General features: G+C 46.6%; 1 pseudogene; it reads right to left on the reverse strand.

Annotated features, from left to right (window-relative positions):
* Positions 1 to 366: 366 nt before the first annotated feature.
* Positions 367 to 5,953, reverse strand: LOC118664109 (annotated as a pseudogene).
* Positions 5,954 to 21,144: the final 15,191 nt, after the last annotated feature.

A 21,144-nucleotide genomic window follows, 5' to 3' on the forward strand; every position in this document is an offset into this window, starting at 1 on the left:
TTATTGCAAATGGAGCCCCCCCCTCCCCTCATATGCCCCCCTTAGCCTGGGGCTCCTGAGATTCTGTGCCAGATCCCCCAGCATATACGCCCTGGGGGCTGAGACAGTCAGAGGTTCCAGGAGCCACTGTGGCTGCTTCTGGTCCTGAAATAGCCCCAAAGAGAGGCTGTGAAGCCAGTGGGAAAAAGTGGGAGGTTAGCAGCTCCTTCCTCAGCTCAGCCCTAGAGCGAGCAGAGGGGAGGGGGGCAGGGCAGGCGGGGGGGGGGGGGGCAGAAGAGGAGGGGAACCCAGGGAGGCTGCTGAGACCAGAACCCTAGCCTCGGCCTCCACCCAGCTTTGGGTAAGAGGAGTTGGGGTGAGCAGAGTTTCTGGGTTAGGCAGTTTGGGGGCCAGACCAATCACCCCAGGAAAGGAGATTCTGGCCATGTTTAGCCAAATAGCCAGCCACCTCAGGGGACCCAGTCGGTGGGGATGTCACCCCTAAACATGTTTAAAGGCCTGTGTCCCTGTGATGGAGACACAGAGGCAATGAGCCGTGTCCTGGTAAAACAGGGCAGGGGGAATCCGCGGAAAGGCGGTCTGTGGGCCAGGCAGTGTCCCATCTCCCTCAGAAACCTGCCCCCATACTTTCAAATCCTGTGGAGGAGTTTCACACTAGAGCAACACTGGGGGGACCTACAGGATATGGGGGCTTGGAGAGGGGAGCCCTGGCGGCTCAATTACCCAGCTCCCCAAGGACCTTCTCTTGGTATGTCTGGATCAGCACCCTGGCTCTTACCCCTGAGCCTGGGTGATCCCATCTGAGTCCTGAATTTCATTGCACGGTGCTAGTCAAGCCCTTCTCTCCCGTGTTAGGCCCATTTGGATTCAGCCACAGCCCTGAAGACAGGAGAGGTAGGAGGGAAGCCCTATCTGTGCAGCTATGCACATTACCGCCATGGGGTGGCAGCAGAGAGCCACACCACTTGGGCAGCAATAGACACTGGGAAGCCAGCCCCACAGCCCTATGGAGCCTGGAACAGGGGGAGCTGGGACCCCGTGAGGCAGGCTCTCCCTCAGTGAGTGGGAAGTACTCTACACGGAGTATTTGGCCCAGTCATTCTTGTCAGTTACTACCCATGTAGCAAAGTAAAAGGCAATCAGACCCGGGCCCGCGGCTGACAGGCAGTGACAAACTGGCCGAGCTGGACGATGGAGCCAGGAACGGGGCCACCTGGGGCAGCAGGAAGGCACTGTCAGGATGGCGAGGTGCAGAGGGAGCAGGCCGCTGCCTCCAGCACCCACATGTCCACAGGGGGAGGAGACCCGGCCTTGGGGCCCAGCGGGAAGCTGGCCATCGGCTGCCAGCATGGGCACCCCCTCCAGCATCTCCTCAGCACGCGGCCAGGAACACCTACCTCTCCTGGTGGCAGAGGGAGGCTGGCACACGGGGCAGGATCTGTGGGCGGAGAGGTGAGCTCAGTGATGCCCAGGTGGTCATAAGTCACACTGCAGGACAGGCACACGGAGCGGCCCCACACCGGCCAGATAGACTGCCCGGGTGCAGAATTGCTGCCCCGGCTGGTTCATGGCCCGAGGGAAGAGCAGGGAGGTGGCAGACTGCACGGGCTGTCTGTCTGGACTCCTGCATCGCAGTGTCTCCCAGCCTCGGCGCCTGGCTCAGCCCTGGGCACACCTGGTACAGCCCCTCACCCACAAAGTCCGTGCAAAACAGCGCGAAGGTCATGAATGCCACACGGGCAGAGTGGGTGGCCTGGAGGGACCCACAGCCCTTCTGCTGACTCCGCTCGGCCCAGAGCTGTCTCCTGGGCCACAAACAGCGGGGCTGCCACGCCAGTGAGGACGGTGAGGGTGAGCAGGCCGAAGGGGCACTCTTCCTGGGGGCCCAGTCAGTGACAAGCAAGGCAGCCCACGCAGCCCCCGAGGCTGATCATGAAAGCACAGGCGAGAAGGCCTGGCGACAGTGATCTGGGTCCCGGAAGAGGTCAGAGAGCAGGGCCCTTGGAGGAGGGACGCACACCTGACCGCAGGCGTCCAGCAGCCCCACGCCCAGGACCAGCAGTGCCAACCCCAGGGGCCGGGTGTCCGGGCACAGCAGCCCTGCCCGCCCGCCGGCCCTCGGGAGGAGGAAGAGGCTCAGCAGGACGCCCAGGGACAGGGCCCAGATGAAGGGCCTCCTGCGACCATAGCGCCCACGCAGTGGTCACTGGCTGAGCCTAGGAGTGGGACTGAGACCAGGCCCAGCCCTGGACAGATGCCCGCAAGAAGGGCAAGTAGTGTGAGCCAGAGGCTGTGGCCCTTAGGGGCAGGGGCAGGGGCAGGGAACCAACCTCCTTGGGAAGGATGGAAATGACCGTGATACTCTCACAGGGAGGACCGCTCCTGCCCTGGGCACCGTGCTGAGTACTCAGGGACTCTGATTTACTCCTCACAGCTGGGATCACTAATGCCCCTTTTTCAGACGGGGAAATGCTGATGACCAAGATCAACAGTAATTGATACAAATCTGAGGAGTCTGGCAGAAGGCTGACCAGGACTCCTTTTGATATTCACAGGGTGAATATCTACATTTTATTACCTGCTGCTGACTCAATGGCCTAAAGCAAACTCCCCCAAGACCTGGCAATCTTACTGTTTGCTAAACATTACCATTGATATGTGTTTGCATTCCTAAAGGCAATTGTGTATTCTAGCTAACAAAAGCAGCTGGGAAAGGAGCAACAGGGAGAACTCGACTTCTTTAGTTGAGTTATTCTCTGGTTCCCCCAGTAATTATAAAAATTAATATTCCATCTTGTGTGTATCATTTGCACGTCAGCCCTCCCTCCGTCAGGGGTGGGCAAACTTTTTGACTCGAGGGCCACAATGGGTTCTTAAACTGGACCGGAGGGCCGGAACAAAAGCATGGATGGAGTGTTTGTGTGAACTAATATAAATTCAAAGTAAACATCATTACATAAAAGGGTACGGTCTTTTTTTTTTTTAGTTTTATTCATTTCAAATGGGCCGGATCCGGCCGGCGGGCCATAGTTTGCCCACGGCTGCTCCAAGTCTTTGAACCCACGAAAGCCATGCTGGCTGTGGACTCTCGCAGTGGAACTGAGGCACAGAGCGACTGATGAGTGACACTCGTGTCCAGGCACAGGGCTAGGAGGGCTGCAGGCAGGGCTGCGACAGGCAGTTGGACCCAGAACCTGTCGTCCTGGTAGAGCCCCTTCCTCCTGGGAGTTGCCCAAGGCTGCCACTTCCTCTGCGGCTTTCGCAGGATTCATCTGCGGCCAAGAGCCCGGCCCTGACCCCCAGGTGAGCAGGGGCCCTGGCGGGGAGAGCCTGACCCTGCCGCCCAGGAGCTAGTGTGCAGCTGCCGGGTACAGCCGACAGACAGACCCTGTTGTGCCCAGATTTCAAGGTTCCCAAAAAGCCCACCAGGTAGCCAGCGAGTCCGATGCAAAAGCAAAGAGTCCTTCATTTCGAACTAGTTCTGCTTCCCGACCACACTCACCTATGCAATGGTAAGCCCAGTGGCCGCGAGAGAGCGAGGCCTGATGGGATTGTGGGTTTTATAGTAAGGGCAGGGGAGGGGACTGTGGGCCCCGCTGATTGGCCAGGCGCGAGTCGGGTCTTGTTACACAGGATGTGGTCATCTCTATGGCGCGCACGTCCCTTGATTGTCATTGGTTAAAGAAATCCCGGGTGTGGCAAGCAGGGGCCTGGGCTTCCGGGGAAGAAGGTACTCTCCTGAGCACATGGCGGCTGCCCCAACATGGAGGACCCAGGGCAAGATGGAGGGCGCAGTCCTAGCCCCCCCAGGGCGAGCTGAGCCCGGGCTCCAGGGGCCAGTCCGGTTCCCGGGGGTCCAGCAGATCGACCAGTTCCAGCCCAGACAGGAAGTCCACGTCCTCCGTCTCGTCCCCGGGGGCGCCGGCGATTGCCTCCTCCTCCATCTCCTCGGGCGAGGGCACACGCCCCGCCCCACCACCTCCGCACAGTCCGGTCCGGGGGCGGTGGGCGGGTGGCGGCCTGTGCTGGGCTCCCGCCATGGGCTGGGGAGTCAGTGCCCGAGGCCGCCAGCAGCGTGTTCAGGCTGTGCCTCCTGGGGCCCGGCAGCCGGCCCACTAGGCCCCACGACGACTTGCCCTTTCAACTCCATTCTCTTCTCGGTGGCGCAGATGCCCGCAAGGCCTGCTGCAAGCGTTAGAGGTGATAGAGAGAAGTTAGAAAGGGCCAGCGAAAGGGAAGGGCCATTCCTACGCTGTCTCCTAGGAGCCAGTCATGATGCAGGGCCGGGGGTACAGTGGGGACCAGGGCATGTCCCTGTACCCTTTTCTTCCTCTTAGGACCCGCTCAGCCCAGGGTCACCCCTGTCCCCAGCAGACAGCCACCTATCCCTCAAGCGGCTCTCTGGGCAGAGGCACTGCTGCCCTATGCCCAGGTGGCATGCATCTGGACCAGGAGGAGGTGGTGACCCACCAGCACCATGGTCATGACCTCTTCTACTCCCCCTTCCAGCAGCAGGGGTGGCACGTAGGTAATCCTGCGGCCAGACACACCTCCAGACCGAAGCTCAGCAGGTTGACCAGCAGGAGCTGGGCTCCCCAATGCCACAGAATGTGGCTCCCCCACACTCTCTGGACCGTGGTGGGCCAGGCGGGTAGGACTCCGACCCGGTCACTCACTCCAGAACTGCCTCATCCCAGCCCCACTCCAGACACCAGGCCTCTCCTGGCTGCCACAGACTGCCGAGGACTCAGCCGGGAGCCCATTCCTGCCAGCCCACCGTGCAGGCCAGCTTCTCAGCCCAGGCTGAACGCCTGCTGCCGGGGAGGGTCTGGGTGGGGACATGTCACTCAGATCCTGGCTGCGGCAAGTGGCTGTCACTGGGGCCAGCACGGTCGACTTGGCTTCCCCCTGCCCTCATGTGCGTCAGCCGGCAGATTTTAAATCTCCAGGTTAAAAAATAAATAAATATATATTTCTATCGATTTCAAAGAGAGAAAGGGAGAGGGAGAGAGAGATAGAAACATCAATGATGAGAGAGAATCATTGATCAGCTGCCCCCTACTGGGGATTGAGCCTGCAACCCAGGGCATGTGCCCTGACTGGGAATTGAACCATGACCTCCTGGTTCATTGGTGGACGCTCAACCACTGAGCCACACAGGCCAGGCGCTTAGTTGGCTTTTAATCTTCAACGTTTTTGAACTACACCCTACCCCCACCCAACACAAGATCCTAGACTCTGCCCTAGCAACTGGATGTTGACAATATGTACTAAAGTCAGGAAGACAAGAACAGTTTTAGTTGCGGGGTGAGGAGGATGAGACGATGAGAAACAGTGGTTTCGTTTTGAGCATGTTGGGAGGGAGGCTGAGAGATCTGACTCAGACACAGTCTGGAGCTCACAGGAGCTCTGAGCCGAGCTACAGGTGCTGTGGGCCGAGTGTGCAGGAAACGCTCGCTCTCTAACCGAACTGAATTTCTGCTTCAAGTCCCATTCAAACGGGCGGGGACATCAAATCTCCACCGCTGAGTCTTCCTTCACCAGGAGGGCCGGGCAGGAGCAGGCTGGAGGGTGGCCCACCTGGTGCCAGGCATGGGGGCTGGCATTTGCCCCGGCTGCTGGCACCTACTGAGATTACATTGTGTGATCTGGTTAATTGTATAATTGCTGCTTAGCAAGTGTTGGGACATCCCCTTGACTCAACCTCCGTGCCTGTATCTCTCTCTCTGCCCTAGTTCCACGCTTCCCCCGGGAGCAAAGGAACCCCTCTCCACCACTCAGGGTGCCCGGCCGGCGCTGCGTGACAGTAAGGACAGGCTGCGTCTCACACTTCCTAGCCCGTTCTCAGCGAGGCCCACAGGCTTCTTCTGTTTCTTAGCAACCACTGAAGTATGGGCGATCCCGGTGCCTACACTGTATGCAGCAATACCCGTACACGCCTGTCTGCACCCATCGTGCAAGAAGGGATTCCCCTCGCAGGCGCCAGAGGAGAAGGAGGAAAAAATGAACAGGCTTGTTTCGGGGGCAGAGGAGAGAAATAAAAACAAAGCTTAATTCACGCATGTCCCATGGGTGAGAGGGAAGGAGCAGCAACAGTTGTGGAAAACATATGAAGCAAACTGCTCCCTCCATTCATTTTCCTCAGTAAGTTAATTTTTTTAAATATTCAAAACATTTATTATGGTTTTCATGTTTTTGAAAACGTACATTTGTAAGAGCGTGGGTGATTGTTAACTACTTCATGTCGGGCAGACCTTGCTACCCAGATCCCTTGTTATTCAGAACGCCTCCAGCCCACACATTCATGGTGCAGAGCACACATAAGTACCCACATGCACACACCCACACCCACACCACACACCTACATGCACACACCCACATACATGCACGCACACACCTACATGCACACACCTACATGCACACACCCACACATGCACCCACACACCCACATGCATGCACCCACACCCATTCACCTACATGCACACCCCCACATGCACACACCCACATGCACACACCCACACCCACACACCTACATGCACACACCCACACATGCACCCACACACATGCATCCACACCCACACACCCACGCCCACACCCACACACCTACATGCACACACCCCACACACACGCTCTCACACACTTACATGCACACACCTACATGCACACACACACTTACATGCACACACCTACATGCACACATCCACACGCACACACCCCCACACACTGTCTTGGGGGCCGGGGAAGACTGAAGTTACTGGCCACATGCAGCTGGCCTCCAGGGAACCTGTCCAAATTGCTCCCCTGGAGACACTGGCCCAGTCCCTGCCCTCTGGTCTCCGCCGTTACAGAGACCAAGGACCCTAAAGCATAGACTCGCATCCGACTTTTCCCAGCAGGAGACACTGTCTGAGCATGAGGGTGAGCAAAGTGGGAGCTGGGAAGCTAAGAACACCAGCACTTGTAGCTGGAGTTGTCTGGCACGGCAGGGGCCGACGGGCTGGCAGCATCTGCGGAGAAGGGAGATGGCGCTGAGCATGGCTTACAGTTCCCCGTAACAGGGTGGGACGGGAACAGGAAGTGAGGACTTGGGGGCGAGGAAAGGGCAATGAGAAAAGACATACATTTGGGATTTTTACTTTTTTTTGCCTCTCTACACGGTGCCACTAAATACATCTGTGCACATTGGCACACCCTCAGCCAGGGACGCTCCAGGCCCCCGAAAGCACACTCCCTCACCCGCCTGCACAGCCCCCATATCAGCGCCGGTGCACTGGCCTCTGCAAACATTTCCACTCATATTCTTTGCTTTCAGACTTGAGACAATATAAATCTTGTCCAAAATGTTATGGAAAAAAATATATAAATACATGTTTATTCAGGCAGGCTGTGGCAGCAGCACACTGGGGGAACGTTCCCCCTCTTTGGGTGGCCCCATATTTGTCTCTCTATCTCTCCCCACCGTAGCTTCCCCCTCACCCTCCAAAACCAGCAGAGCCCACTGAGGGTACCTGTCTCTTATGCTCACATTTGCCTAAATAAATAAAATGGAGAAGGAATAAAAGTGTAATTAATACTATAAATTTGGTTAATTTATATATTGAACTCTGTAATCAGAAAACAGAAGTAATGGCTTTTTTTTTCAGCCAAATACAGGCAGATTTTACTCCAAGTAGGGAGGAGCCACGCCAAAGGACAGCCTCACTGTAAACCAACCACAGGACATCTGTCACGGAGGAGGCAGGAGGGGAGGTGAAGGCAGAAGCCCAGCTCAGAGCAAACACTGGGAAGTCCGAAGGCATGACCGCCTTCAGGCATGGCTGGATCCAGGGGCCAGATGGTGCCTTGGCTTCACCTCCAGTTCGGCTCCTCTTGGGTGTGACTTTACTCCCAGGTGGTTTTCCTCCGGGGAAAGGTGACCACTAGCGGCCCCAAGCCTCCTTCCTTTCAACACCTGTGGAAACGGCAAAAGTAATGGCTTTTTAAAAGCTATTCATAGGGCCCTAGCTGGTTTGGCCTCAGTGGATTGAATGTTGGCCCACGGACTAAAGAGTCACAGGTTCAATTCTGGTCAAGGGTATGTACTTGATCCCCGGCCAACCCTGGTAGGGAGGGAACCAATCGATGTTTCTCTCTGTCTCTCCTCCCTTCCATGCGCTCTAAAAATCAATGGAAAAATATCCTCAGGTAAGGATTAACAAAAAAAGACAAAGGAAAAAAAAAAGCTATTCATGGGATATCAAAAAACTGACTGTATATAAAACCACATAGAAATTATAAAACTTCCCCAAAGTAAAAATAATATAAAATAGCATACTTTGAACAGAAAGCAATATAATAGATATTAATTACAAAACCAGAAAACAAAAGACTGCTACTCAGAAATTTTAAATTATCTCTTAAACACTTTTGTATCAATGAGGAAAACAAAACAAAATTTAAAAATCTATAGAAAAAAATCCCGTAGTTAAGAATCTATAACACACAAATAAAGCAGAGAAGAATTCATGATCTTAAATGCTTATATTAACAAATAGAAAAAAAAATGTATTAAGCATCCAAATCAAGAAGTTAATAAAGAATAACAAACACATTTAAAGAAGGCATGAGGATGAAATCAGTGAAGCCAAAAGCCATGTTAGTGAGTGAGTGAAATAACAAGTACAGAAGCCAGATTGGGATGACGGAGTGAACTGCAGGTGAGGGTAGTGCAGACAGGTGTAAACACTTCCCAGAGCTCGGCTGTGAAAGGGAAGAAAGACATTGGGCAGCAGCTAGAAGTGGGTGAGCCTTCGATAGAGAGAGAAACACTATTTGTGAGAAGGCTGGGTGCCAATACACGTCAAATTTATAGGAATGAGTGGGAAGCTGAGAGTTCACGGCTGGAAATTGTGTTTTTCCTGAAAATAATGAGTAAGGGGGAAGAGGTATTTGAGATTTGAGGTGGGCACCAACAGCAAATGGAAGACAAAGACTAGGGAAATGCAGAATTATTAGGCATTTTCAGAGGCCCAGATAACTTCTACCTGGAAGTTTTCTCCAGCATGCTTAAAAGTCTGAGTGCAGGAGAAGTGAAGACAGTGGATTGATGTGATGTTGGGATTTTCCTGTGTGAATGGAACAGAAGGTAAATGGCCAACAAAGGTTTAAGAGACGGTATCTATTTAATTATTCAAAATGCATTCCTTGAGCACCTATGATGTACGGTAATAGGTTAAAGTTTAGTAGCATAGACTCTGCAACCAAACTGCCTACACTCGAAATATAGCTCCACCATTTATAGATATATCTTTGGACAAGTTATTTATTTATGGCCTCCATTTTTTGTCTGGGACTCATGTGGATAATAACCTGCCCTCGCAGAGTTATTGAGAGGATTACTTCAAAGACTTTAGAACAGAAATGTCATTTATGGCCACTATGGAGTAACAAATACTGGATTGCCTTTCACCATAAACAACTATAAACCTGAACAAAGAGTACGACACAACTGTTTCTGGGTATCGGGCAACAGGCAGTGCACTGCAATCTCTGAGAAAAGGAAACACATAAAGCAAGCCCAGCATCCACTCGCTGAGGACAACTTCCTGGTTACAGCAAAGGTAGGTGGAGCCCAGGAAGAGTCCAGCAATCCTACTGAGCTGAGAAAACAAAGACCAGAGTTTGGAGCTGTGAAAGCAAATGGAACTCGTGGGGTTGGCTGCAGGGAGAAGGGAGTGATATAGTGAGGACCCCAAAAGTCCTCACTACATATGTGGATGTATATTCATTTTCTAGGTCTGCTGTAACAAAGTACCACAAACTGGGTGGCTTAAATAACAGAAGTATATTCTGTCACAGTTCTGGGGGCTGAAAGTCTGAGATCAAGGTATCAGCAGGGTTGATTTGTTTTGAGAGCTGGGAGGGAGAATCTGTTCCATGCCTCTTCCCTGGCACCCGGTGATTTGCTGTCAATCTTTGACATTCCTTTGCTTGTAGATGTATCACCTTGGTCTCTCCCTTCATCTTCACATGGCTTTCTCTCTGTGTACATGTCTTTGGGTCCAATTTTCCCTTTTTGTAAGGACACAAGTTATACTGGTTTAGGTTAACTGAATGACCTAATTTTATTTTAAAGACCCAATTTCCATATAAAGGTCACATTTTGAAGTATTGGGGATTAAGACTTCAAAGTATATTTAAGGGGGAACACAATTTAACCCATAACAGAAGTTTCCCATTGGTTTTTGGTCAAGAACTGGATTGCATAAGTACAGTCTCAACCTTGTAAGATATTGGTTGCTAGCAGAATGGAAATACTAGAGGTCGCCCAGTGCCAGGAGTCCCTTCCAGCCAAAGCAGAGAAATCTTATTCGCACAGCACGTATTATCTCAGCATTCAGCTGAGAAACCAGAAAAGTTAGGCTTTGGGAAGAAGGATCATGTCTTAGATAAAGGCTACTTTAGACTCATCCTAAAGAAGCCAAAAACCGAGATTCCAAAATGGAGGCAGAGTAGGTAGAAGCTACACTGACACGCTCCCAGGACCAAACTGGAAATACAGCTAAAATAAAAAAGAACCACTCTGAAAAATCAACTGAAGAGTAGCTGGAGAGAACCCTGATAACCAAGGATACAAAGTGAAGACCCCATAGAGACTGGTAGGGAGTGCAGAGATATGAGAGGGCTGGCTGGGCTCCCATAGGCAGCAGCTAAAGTTCTGGATGGATATCTCAGCCGTGGGGTCTTCCCACTGAGAACTCTGGGGTCTTAAACCCCAATCTGGGCTCCCCAGCCCAGATCACCAGAACTGAGAAAGGTGCACACATAACATCTGGCTGTGAAAAGCAGCAGAGTTGTTGTCTGCAAGCAAGAGATAGGTGGATGGAAATGCAGGCACCCTCTTAAAAGGCCAATTCACAAAATTTGATGTGTAGCCACTCACCTTGGGCTCTGGCAGAGGGAGGGCAGAGTGGACTGGAACTGTGTGAGCAGAAGCCATGATTAAAAAGTCTGAGGTTAGAGTTTGGAGGGCAGCCACCTGGTTTCCTGTGCTGAGTCACTCCCTCACTCTGTGGAGGAAATCTTTCTCTGGTGGCAAAACTTTTCTTTCCAGATGGTTTTTGCCTGGGAGGAAGGAAGTTGTCCCACCCTATTGGAAGACCTCTCACCCCACCCTGTGGTTGATAGCCTGAGGCTATTCAAGTCTGAGTGTCAATAGAACTACAGGCAGAGGCAGGTCTCTGGAGGCTTTGAGATTTTGCCTAATCTAATCCTGGGAACAGGGCTAGAAAAAGCAGACCCTGGTACACATCTTGGTCCTTTCCCCCAGCCCCAGCAGAGGGAGCCACAAGCTGTGGATTGCTGATAGCTCCAAACAGGGCACTCAGGGCCAGTAGCAAACAGCATCTGACATTGTCCTGCACTCGAGATTGGGAGTCAAAGGACATCTACCTAAAACACAGACACAAACCCAATCAGGCAGCCAAAATGGGGAGACAAAAAAAAAACAAGCCCCAGTGGAAAGGACAAGAGATTCTCCAGAAGGAGAGATAAATGAAATGGAGATAAGACAATTTACCAGACATCATAATTTAAATGCCAAAAATTAAAGACAAAGAGAGAGAATCTCAAAGGCAGCTAGAGAAAAGCAATTTGTTACCTAAAAAGGAGCTCCCATAAGGCTGTCAGCTGATTTCTCATTAGAAACTCTATAGGCCAGAAAGGAATGGCATGAATTATTCAAGGTAACAAAAAGCAAGGATCTGAAACCAAGATTACTATATCCATCATTCAAAATAGATGGTGAAATAAAGAGCTTCCCAGACAAAACGGGCTAAAGGAGTTTATCACCACCAAACCAACAATGTAAGAAAAGCTAAAGGGACTGCTGTAATGAGAAGAATAAATAGAGAGAGAGAAACCTAAGCATACAGAATTAAAGTGGCAATAAATAAGTACCTATCAATAATAACCTTAAATGTAAATAGATTAAATGGTCCAATCAAAAAGACAGGGTAGCTAAATGGATAAGAAAACATGACCCAACTATATGCTGTCTACAAGAGACCCACCTCAGAATAAAAGACTTACACAGGATGAGAGTGAAGGGATGAAAAAAAATTTGCCATGGAAACAAAAATAAGCTGGGATAACAATATTCATATCTGACAAAATAAACTTCAAAATGAAGGCCATTGCAAGAGACAATAAAGGTCACTACATATTACTAAAGGGATCAATCCAACAAGAGGCAATAACTCTGGTAAACATACATGCACTAAATGTATAGGAGCATCTAAATGTATAAGGAAACTTCTAGAGGACTTTAAGGGAAAAACCAACAGCAATATAGTCATAGCAGGGGACTTTAACACCTTGCTGACTTCACTGGATACATCTTCCAGTCAAAAAAAATTAACAAGGAGATAGAGACTCTAAATGACACAAAGATCAGATGGATTTAGTTGACATTTATAGAACATTTCACCCCAATACTGCAGAATATACATTCTTTTCAAGTGCACTTGGGTCATTCTCAAAGATAGACCACATGTTAGGACACAAAACAAGTCTCTACAAATTCAAAAAGACTGAAATCATCTCAAGCAATCTATCAGGTCACAATGGAATGAAATTATAAATCAACTGCAGCAATATCACTCAAAAACACACAAACACATGGAAGCAAAATAGTATGTTAAGAAACAATGAATGGTTTAGTGGAGATCAAGAAAAAAATTAAAAATTTTCGAGAAAAAAATGAAAATGGACACACAATAGCCCAAAATCTCTGGGACACAGAAAAAGCAGTCCTGAGAGGGAAGTTCATAGCACTACAGGCCTATCTCAAAAAACAATAAAAATTAATGATAAACTATTTAACCCTACAACTTAAATAATTAAAAAGATAACAAAAATAAAATCCCAGAGTAAGTAGCAGGAAGGAAATAATAAAGATTAGAGGAGAAATAAATTACAGTGGCTAAAAAAATAATAGAAAAAAATCAATGAAATCAAGAGTTGGTTCTTTGAAAAGATAAACAAGATTGATGAACTGCTAGCCAGACTCATCAAGAAACAAAGAGAGAGGATCCAAATAAGTAAAATCAGAAAGAAAAGCAGTGAAGTAACAACTGACACCACAGAAATACAAAGGATTGTAAGAAAATACTATAAAAAGCTATATGCCAACAAGCTGGACAATGTAGATGAAATGGAAAAATTCCTAAAAAAATACAATCTTTCAAAACTGAATTAGGAAGAAAACCTGAATAGGCCAATAACAACTGATGAAATAGAAATAGTAATAATAATATAAAAAAAAAACCTGGCAAACAACAGTCCTGGTCCAAACAGCTTCACACTACAGTTTTACCAAGCCTGAAAAGAACAACTGGCTCCTATCCTCCTCAAATGATTCCAAAAATCCAAGAGGAAGGAACACCTCCAAGCTCTTTTTATGAGACCAACATTATCCTAATTCCAAAACTAGATAAGAATACTAAAAAGAAAGAGAACTACAGGCCAATATCCCTAATGAACATAGATGCTAAAATCCTAAACAAAATATTAGCAAATCGCATCCAGCAATATATTAAAAAGATCATACACCATGACCAAGTGGGATTTATTCCAGGGATACAAGGCTGGTAAAATATTCACAAATCAATAAACATGATACATCATAGAAACAAACTGAAAGACAAAAATCACCTGATCATATCAATAGATGCAGAAAAAGCATTTGACAAAATACAACACCCATTTTTAATTTTTTTTAAAAAAATCTCTCAGCAAAGTAGGAAAGAGGGATCATATCTCAACACGATAAAGGCCATATGTGACAAAACCACAGTGAACATCATATTTAGTTTCTATGCGCAGAAACTAAAAGTATTTCCCCTAAGAAAAGGAGCAAGACAGGGATGTCCGCTTTTACCACTCATTCAACATAGTACTGAAAGTCCTAGCCATAGTGATCAGACATGAAGAAGAAATAAAAGGCATCCAAACTGGAAAGGAGGAAGTAAAACTCTCATTATTTGCAGGTGACATGATATAGTACATAGAAAACCCTAAAGACTCCACCAAAATCTACTAGATTTAATAAAGGAATTGAACAATGTAGCAGGATATAAAAGTAATACTCAGAAATCAATGTTCTTTTTATAACCAATAATGAATTCCCAGAAAGAGAAACTAAACAATCCTATATACCATTGCAACAAAAAAGTTAAGATACTTAGGAATAAACTTAACCAAGGAGGTAAAAGTCTTATACTCAGAAAACTACAGGACGTTGAAGAAAGAGATAGAGGAAGATATAAACAAATGTTCACGGGTTGGTAAAATTAACATCATTAAAATGTCTATACTACTCAAAGCAATCTACCGGTTCAATGCAATCCCTATTAAAATTCCAACAGCATATTTCACAGAACTAGAAAATATACACCAAAAATTTATATGGAACCCAAAAAGACCCTGAATAACTGCAGCAATGTTGAGAAAAAAAGAACAAAGTTGGAGGGTTCACAATACCAGGTATCAAGTTATACTCCAAAGCCACTGTAATAAAAAACCCTGGCACTGGCACAAGAACAGGCATGTAGATCAATGAAACAGAACAGAGACCTTAGAAATCGACCCAAGCCATTACACTCAATTAATATTTGACCAAGAAGGCAAGAACATAAAATGGAGTCAAGACAGTCTCTTCAATAAATAGTGTTGGGAAAATTGGAAAGATACATAAAAAAAAAAAAGAAAAGAACACAAGAAAAGAAAAAGAAAGAAACTAAATCACCAACTTACACCACACACAAGAATAAACTCAAAATGGATAAAAGCCTTAAATGTAAGTCGTGAAACCATAAAAATCCTAGAAGAAACCATAAGCAGAAAAATCTCAGACATCTCTTGTAGCAATATGTTTACGGATACATCTCCTAGGGCAAAGGAAACTAAGGAGAAAATAAACAAATGGGACTACATCAAAATAAAAACCTTCTGCACAGCAAAAGACACCATCAACAAAATGAAAAGTGAGCCCACTGTATTGGAGAACATATTTGATAATGACATGTCTGATAATGGGTTAATATCCAAAATATATAAGGAACTCATATAAGTTAACAAAAGGAAGACAATCCAATTAAAAAAAAATGGGCAAGGGACCTAAATAGACACTTCTCCAAAGCAGACATACAGAAAGCCAAGAGGCATATGAAAAAATGCTCAAACACGATCATCAGAGAAGTGAAAATTAAAAGAGCAATGAGGTACCATCTCACACCTGTCAGAATGGCTTCCATCAACAACTCAACAAATGACAAGTGCTGGCGAGGATGTGGAGAAAAGGGAACCCTTGTGCACTGCTGGTGGGAATACAGACTGGTGCAGCCATTATGAAAAACAGTATGGAGTTTCCTCAAAAAATTAAATATGGAACTGCCATTTGACCCAGTGATCCCACTTTTAGGAATATATCCTAAGAAACCCAAAACACCAATCAGAAAGAATGTATGCACCCCTATGTTCATAGCAGTACAATTTATAATAGTTAAGATCTGGAAACAGCCCAAGTGCCCATCAGTAGATGAGTGGATAAAAAGGCTGTTGTACATTTATCCCATGGAATACTATGCAGCAGTAAAAAAGAAGGATCTTTTACCTTTTGAGACAGCATGGAGGGACCTGGATAGTTGCTGGGGTCCAACCCCAGCAGGTCCAGGGGTCCCCAAAGGTGTGGACGGAGTCAGTGGAGAAGGAATGACATGGAGGCAGCCTCAGGTGATCATCATAGCCAGGTTCCTCTAGCCAAGTTCTGGTCCGGATCTCCAGTGAAGTTCTGGTTAGGATCTCCAGCCAGGTTCTGTGTCCATGTTCTCTTGCTAGGTTCTCCAGCCAGGTTCTCCAGGTTCTCCAGCCAGGTTCTGTAGCCATGTTCCCTCGCTAGGTTCTCCAGCCAGGTTCAGTCACCAGGTTCTAGTCAGGTTCTCTTGCCATGTTCTATCCAGGTTCTGTAGCCAGGTTCTGTCTCTAGGTTCTTCAGCCAGGTTCTCTCGCTAGGTTCTGTCTCTAGGTTCTGTGTCCTGTTGTCTTGTTACATCTGTATTTATACCAGTTGATTCCAATCCTATCAATCTCTATTCCAAAGGTTAGGGCGTTTCTAATCTCCATTCCAGGGAGTAAAGATTATGTAGCTTAAGCGTGATTGTTCGTAGTTAAAGAGATTAACTACCCTCCTGGCACTTAGTTAAGGGGTTTTATTCCCTCCCTAACTTCAGGGGAAAATCCCTACCTGGGGAAACAACCTTTCTCAGAGAGGTGACCTTGGTTAAAACACATAGTGCCAAGAAGGTGAACAAACATATTAAGAACAGTATGCCATATATGCCAGGTCCCTTGAAACATATGCTGTGCAGATGTTTCTTCCCTGCAGCGACTGTGTCAAGCAGCAAGGATGGACCGGCTCCCACCAGATAGTATTATGCTAAGTGAAATAAGCCACTTAGCTTATTTCACTTATGAAATAAGTGGGTGGGTGGGACGAGTTCAACCAAGGCACTTGTATGCATATATGCATAACTCATGGACGCAGACAATAGGGTGGTGAAGGCCTGGGGTGGGGGACATGGCCGGGCTAAGAGGGGTCAATGGGAGAAAATAGGGGACATATATAAGACTTTCCACAACAAAGATTTAGTTTAAGAAAAAGAAGAAGCCTAAAACCAAGCCTTGACAGGGGCAAGGAAACCCTGTGATAGATTAATTGACTGCCAAAACAAAACAAAACACTCTTTAAAGGAAAACGACACGATCCAGACTCCTTTAAATACATCACTCACAATATCTAGCCTACAATAAAAAAATTTCTGAGCCCTAACCGGTTTGGCTCAGTGGATAGAGCGTCGGCCTACAGACTGAAGGGTCCCAGGTTCGATTCCAGTCAAGGGCATGTACCTTGATTGCGGGCACATCCCTAATAGGGGGTGTGCAGGAGGCAGCTGATCGATGTTTCTCTCTCATCGATGTTTCTAACTCTCTATCCCTCTCCCTTCCTCTCTGTAAAAAAATCGATAAAATATATATATTTTTTTAAATAACTGAATATTCCAAGAAGCAGGAAAATGTTATCCATAAAAAAAAAGTGTCAACAGAAACAGACTCTGAGCTTATCTAGATGTTGAAATTAGCAGATTAGGACCTTTTTAATTTATTTATTGCCATTTTATTGTTCATATTATATACTATATATGTTAATCCTCACCTAAGGATATTTTTTTCCATTGGTTTTTAGAGAGTGGAAGGTATGGGGAGAGACACGGAGATAGAAACATTGATGTGAAAGAGACACATCACTTGGTTGCCTCCCTCACACACACCATTCATGCTTTTGAATAGGGCTATTATTCATAATTTTGATCTTCATTTCTTCTTCTTCTTCTTCTTCTTCTTCTTCTTCTTCTTCTTCTTCTTCTTCTTCTTTTTCTCCTCCTCCTCCTCCTCCTCCTCCTCCTCCTCCTCCTCCTCCTTCTTGTTCTTCTTCTTCTTCAATAAGACCCTTCAACATTCCATGTAATACTGGTTTGTCTGTGATGAATTCCTTTAGCTTTTTCTTATCTGTGTAGCTCTTTATCTGACCTTCAGTTCTAAATGATAGCTTTGCTGGGTAAAGTAATCTTGGTTGTAGATCCTTGCTTTTCATCACTGAATATTTATCTGGCCTGCAAAGTTTCTGTTGAGAAATCTGTTGACAGTTGTATGGGCACTCCCTTGTAGGTAACTACCTGCTTTTCTCTTGCTGCTTTTAAGATTCTCTCTTTTAAGATTAAACCTTTGGCGATTTAATTATGAGGTGTCTTGGTGTGGGCCTCTTTGGGTTCACCTTGTTTGGGATTCTTCCTGGACTTGTAAGTCTATTTCTTTCACCAGGTAGGAAATAGGTTTTCAATTTCTTGCTCCCCCTCTTCTCTTTCTGGCACACTTGAAGTTGTCCAGAGGCTCCTTACACTATCTTCGTAGTTCTGGATTATTTTGTCTTTTTGCTCTTCTGGTTGGGTGTTTTTTGCTTGATCATATTCCAAATCACTGGTTTGATTCTCAGCATCCTCTACTCTACTATTGATTACCTACAAATTATTCTTCATTTCAGTTAGTATATCCTGCATTTCTGATTGGTCCTTTTGCATGTCTTTGATGGTCTTACTGGTACTAAGTTCATTGAAATTCTCATGAAGTTCCTTGACATTCTCACTAAGTTCCTTGAAGTTCTCATTAAGTTCCTTGAGCAAACTTATAACCATTGTTTTAAACTCTGTATTTAATAGTTTGCTTGATTTCATTTCACTTAGTTCTTTTCCTGGAGATTTCTTCTGTTCATTCATTTGTGACATGTTTCTTTGTCTCAGCATTTTGGCTGTTTCCCTGTGTTTTTTTCTATGTATTAGGTATAGCTGCTATATCTCTTGGAATGGTAGAGTGGCCTTGTATAGTAGGTGTCTTGTAATGTCCAGTGGATTGGCCTCTTTAGTCACCTGAGCTGGGCACCCCTGTGTGGGCTGTGTGCACTGTCTTGTTGTAGTTGAGCCTTGATTGTTGTTGGCCTCACTGGGAGGAATTGACCTCCAGGCCAGTTGGCTGTGAGGACCAGCTGTGACTACAGTGGAAGAGCTGCTATGCAAGAACTGATCCAATGGAGCAGAACTTGCTTCAGTGCAGCTTTGGTGCTCACTGAGTCTGGTCCTTGAGTGTGTCTCTCATGGATGCATAAATATGTAATCTGGCATGGTCTGAAACTGTCTTCCAGGTGTACTGGCTCTGGGGCCTTGGGGATATGCAAAGCCAGCCACTGCCTGTGCCCTACCTGGGGCTACCCAGCACCAGCTACAGAGCAATTTGCAGATGGCTGCTACTTGTGTTGGACTTGGAGATGTCCAGGAGAGGCCAAGCTGTGAACCTTAGCAAAATTTTGCTAGTACTGGGCCTAGGGCCACTTATTGAGAGGTATGGGGCATGCTGACACCAGCTGCTGCTTGTTTGAGAGATTTTAGAAAAGTCAGAAGCCTGAGCCAGGATAGGCCATTCATATGGAAAAGCCACGACAAACAGCTTGGATGGGGCAGGTCTGAGAGAATCACCAGGGTGGGGTGAACAGTGTAGACCCGGTTGATAGAGACTCAGATATGGCTGATAGTCAGTTCTGTTGAGGGGATGTCCCAGCACTTTTATCTGGGAGAAAGCTGCCCCTGAATTCTTGCCCTAAAGCCAGACAACTTAGTTCCTCCTTGTATGTCCCTGGATCCTTTCAAACTGCTGCCTCAGTGGTGGAGCTCAGAAGGAATGAGTTCAAGTAAGTCTATGTGCAGGCCCTTTAAGGGGAATTGCCTGGGACTCCAGCAGCCTCTGTGTCACTCAGCCACAATCCCCACTGGTTTTTACAGCCCAAAGTTACAGAGACTTCTGTCCCTGGCACCGGAACTGTGGGCTGACAGTTCTGGAGTGGGGCTGTGACCCCTGTTCCTCACAGGAGGCCTCCTCAGCAAACTAGGAGATATCTCTCCAGATTAAAAACACGACACATGTGGTGTCAGACCAGCCTGGTCCAAGCCCCCGCCCCTTCTACTAGTCTCAATGTGCTTTCTTCTTTATTTCTCTAGTTGTAGGACTTCCATTCAGCCAGATCTCAGGAGATTCTGAATGATAGTTGTTCTGTATTTTAGTTGAAATTTTGATGTGGTTGTAGGAGGATGTGAGTACCAGCATTTACTTATGCTGCCTCAGCAGACTAGGACTTTAAAGCAGTTATAAGTGTGCTTAAGTTAAAGAAAAATATATTAAAAATTTTTTAAAATTGATTTTAGAGAGAGAAAGAGGGAGGGAGGGAGAGAAATTTGTTGTTCACCTTATTTATGCATTCATTGTTTGATTTTTCTATATGCCCTGACAAGATATTAAACCCACAACCTTGGCTACCTGGCCTGGGCCAAGAAATATATATTTTTTAATGAAAAGCAAACAGAAAAATGAAAACTATTTTGTAAAATATATTTTTATTGATTTCAGAGAGGAAGGGAGAGGGAGAGAGAGAAATATCAATGATGACAGAGAATCATTGATTGGCTGCCTCTTGCACACCCCCAACTGGGGATTGAGCCCACAACCCAGGCATGTGCCCTTGACCAGAATTGAACCTGGGACCCTCAGTCCGCAGTCTGACGCTCTATCCACTGAGCCAAACCAGCTATGGCTGAAAACTATTTTTAAAAGGAAATTCTAGACTGAAAATACAATGTCTGAAGTGAAGAATTCACTGGATGGCTTTTACAGCTGGTTGGAGATGGCAGAAGTAAGAGTCCATGAATTGCAGACCAAACCATAAAAACTTACCCAATCTGAAGAACAGAGAGAAAAAGGATTGAAACAAAATAAACAGAACCTCAGTAACCTGTGGGAAAATATCAAGCTGTCTAACATATATATAATTAGAATCCCTGAAGGAAAGGAAGGAGAGAATTGAGTAGAAAGAGTTAAATGAAGATGAAATCATCAAAACTTTCCAAATTTGGTGAAACACATCAACTTAGGGAAGATTAGCAAACCCTCAAGCAAAAAAAGTCACATCAGGCACATCGTAGTCAAACTTCTGAAAATTATGTAATCATCCAGAGAAAAATGACATATTACAGATATGAGAAGAATGACACAAATAATGGCTATGCTCTCATCAGGACAGTGGAGGCCAGGAGATAAAGGATGACATCCCTAAGGTTCTATACAAACAAAGTAACTGTCAAGCCAGAATTCCATATCCAGCAAAAATACCCTTTGTTAATGGGCCCTGACCAGGAATCAAACCAGCGACCGCTTGGTGCAGTGGACAACACCCAACCAGAGCTACATGGACCAGGGCTCAAGCATATTTTTAAAGAAGTAAAATAAAACTCCATGACTTGTGGTGCACAGCTGGTCTGGGAACCATGGTAAGTACAGTGTATGAGGACTGACCTTCTCCTAACAAGCTTCAGAGGTAGCAAGAGGAAGAGGGAATCTTGTGAAGGCGTGTGAGGGTTGTACAGCCCACGGGGGGGGGGGAGGCTGGCAAGTGACAAAAACAAAAGAAACAATGAGCTGATTTAAGGTTCCCTCCCCACTGCTCTTGTC

The sequence above is a fragment of the Myotis myotis genome, unplaced genomic scaffold (genome assembly GCF_014108235.1).
Source record: "Myotis myotis isolate mMyoMyo1 unplaced genomic scaffold, mMyoMyo1.p scaffold_m19_p_10, whole genome shotgun sequence".
Lineage (NCBI taxonomy): Eukaryota > Metazoa > Chordata > Mammalia > Chiroptera > Vespertilionidae > Myotis > Myotis myotis.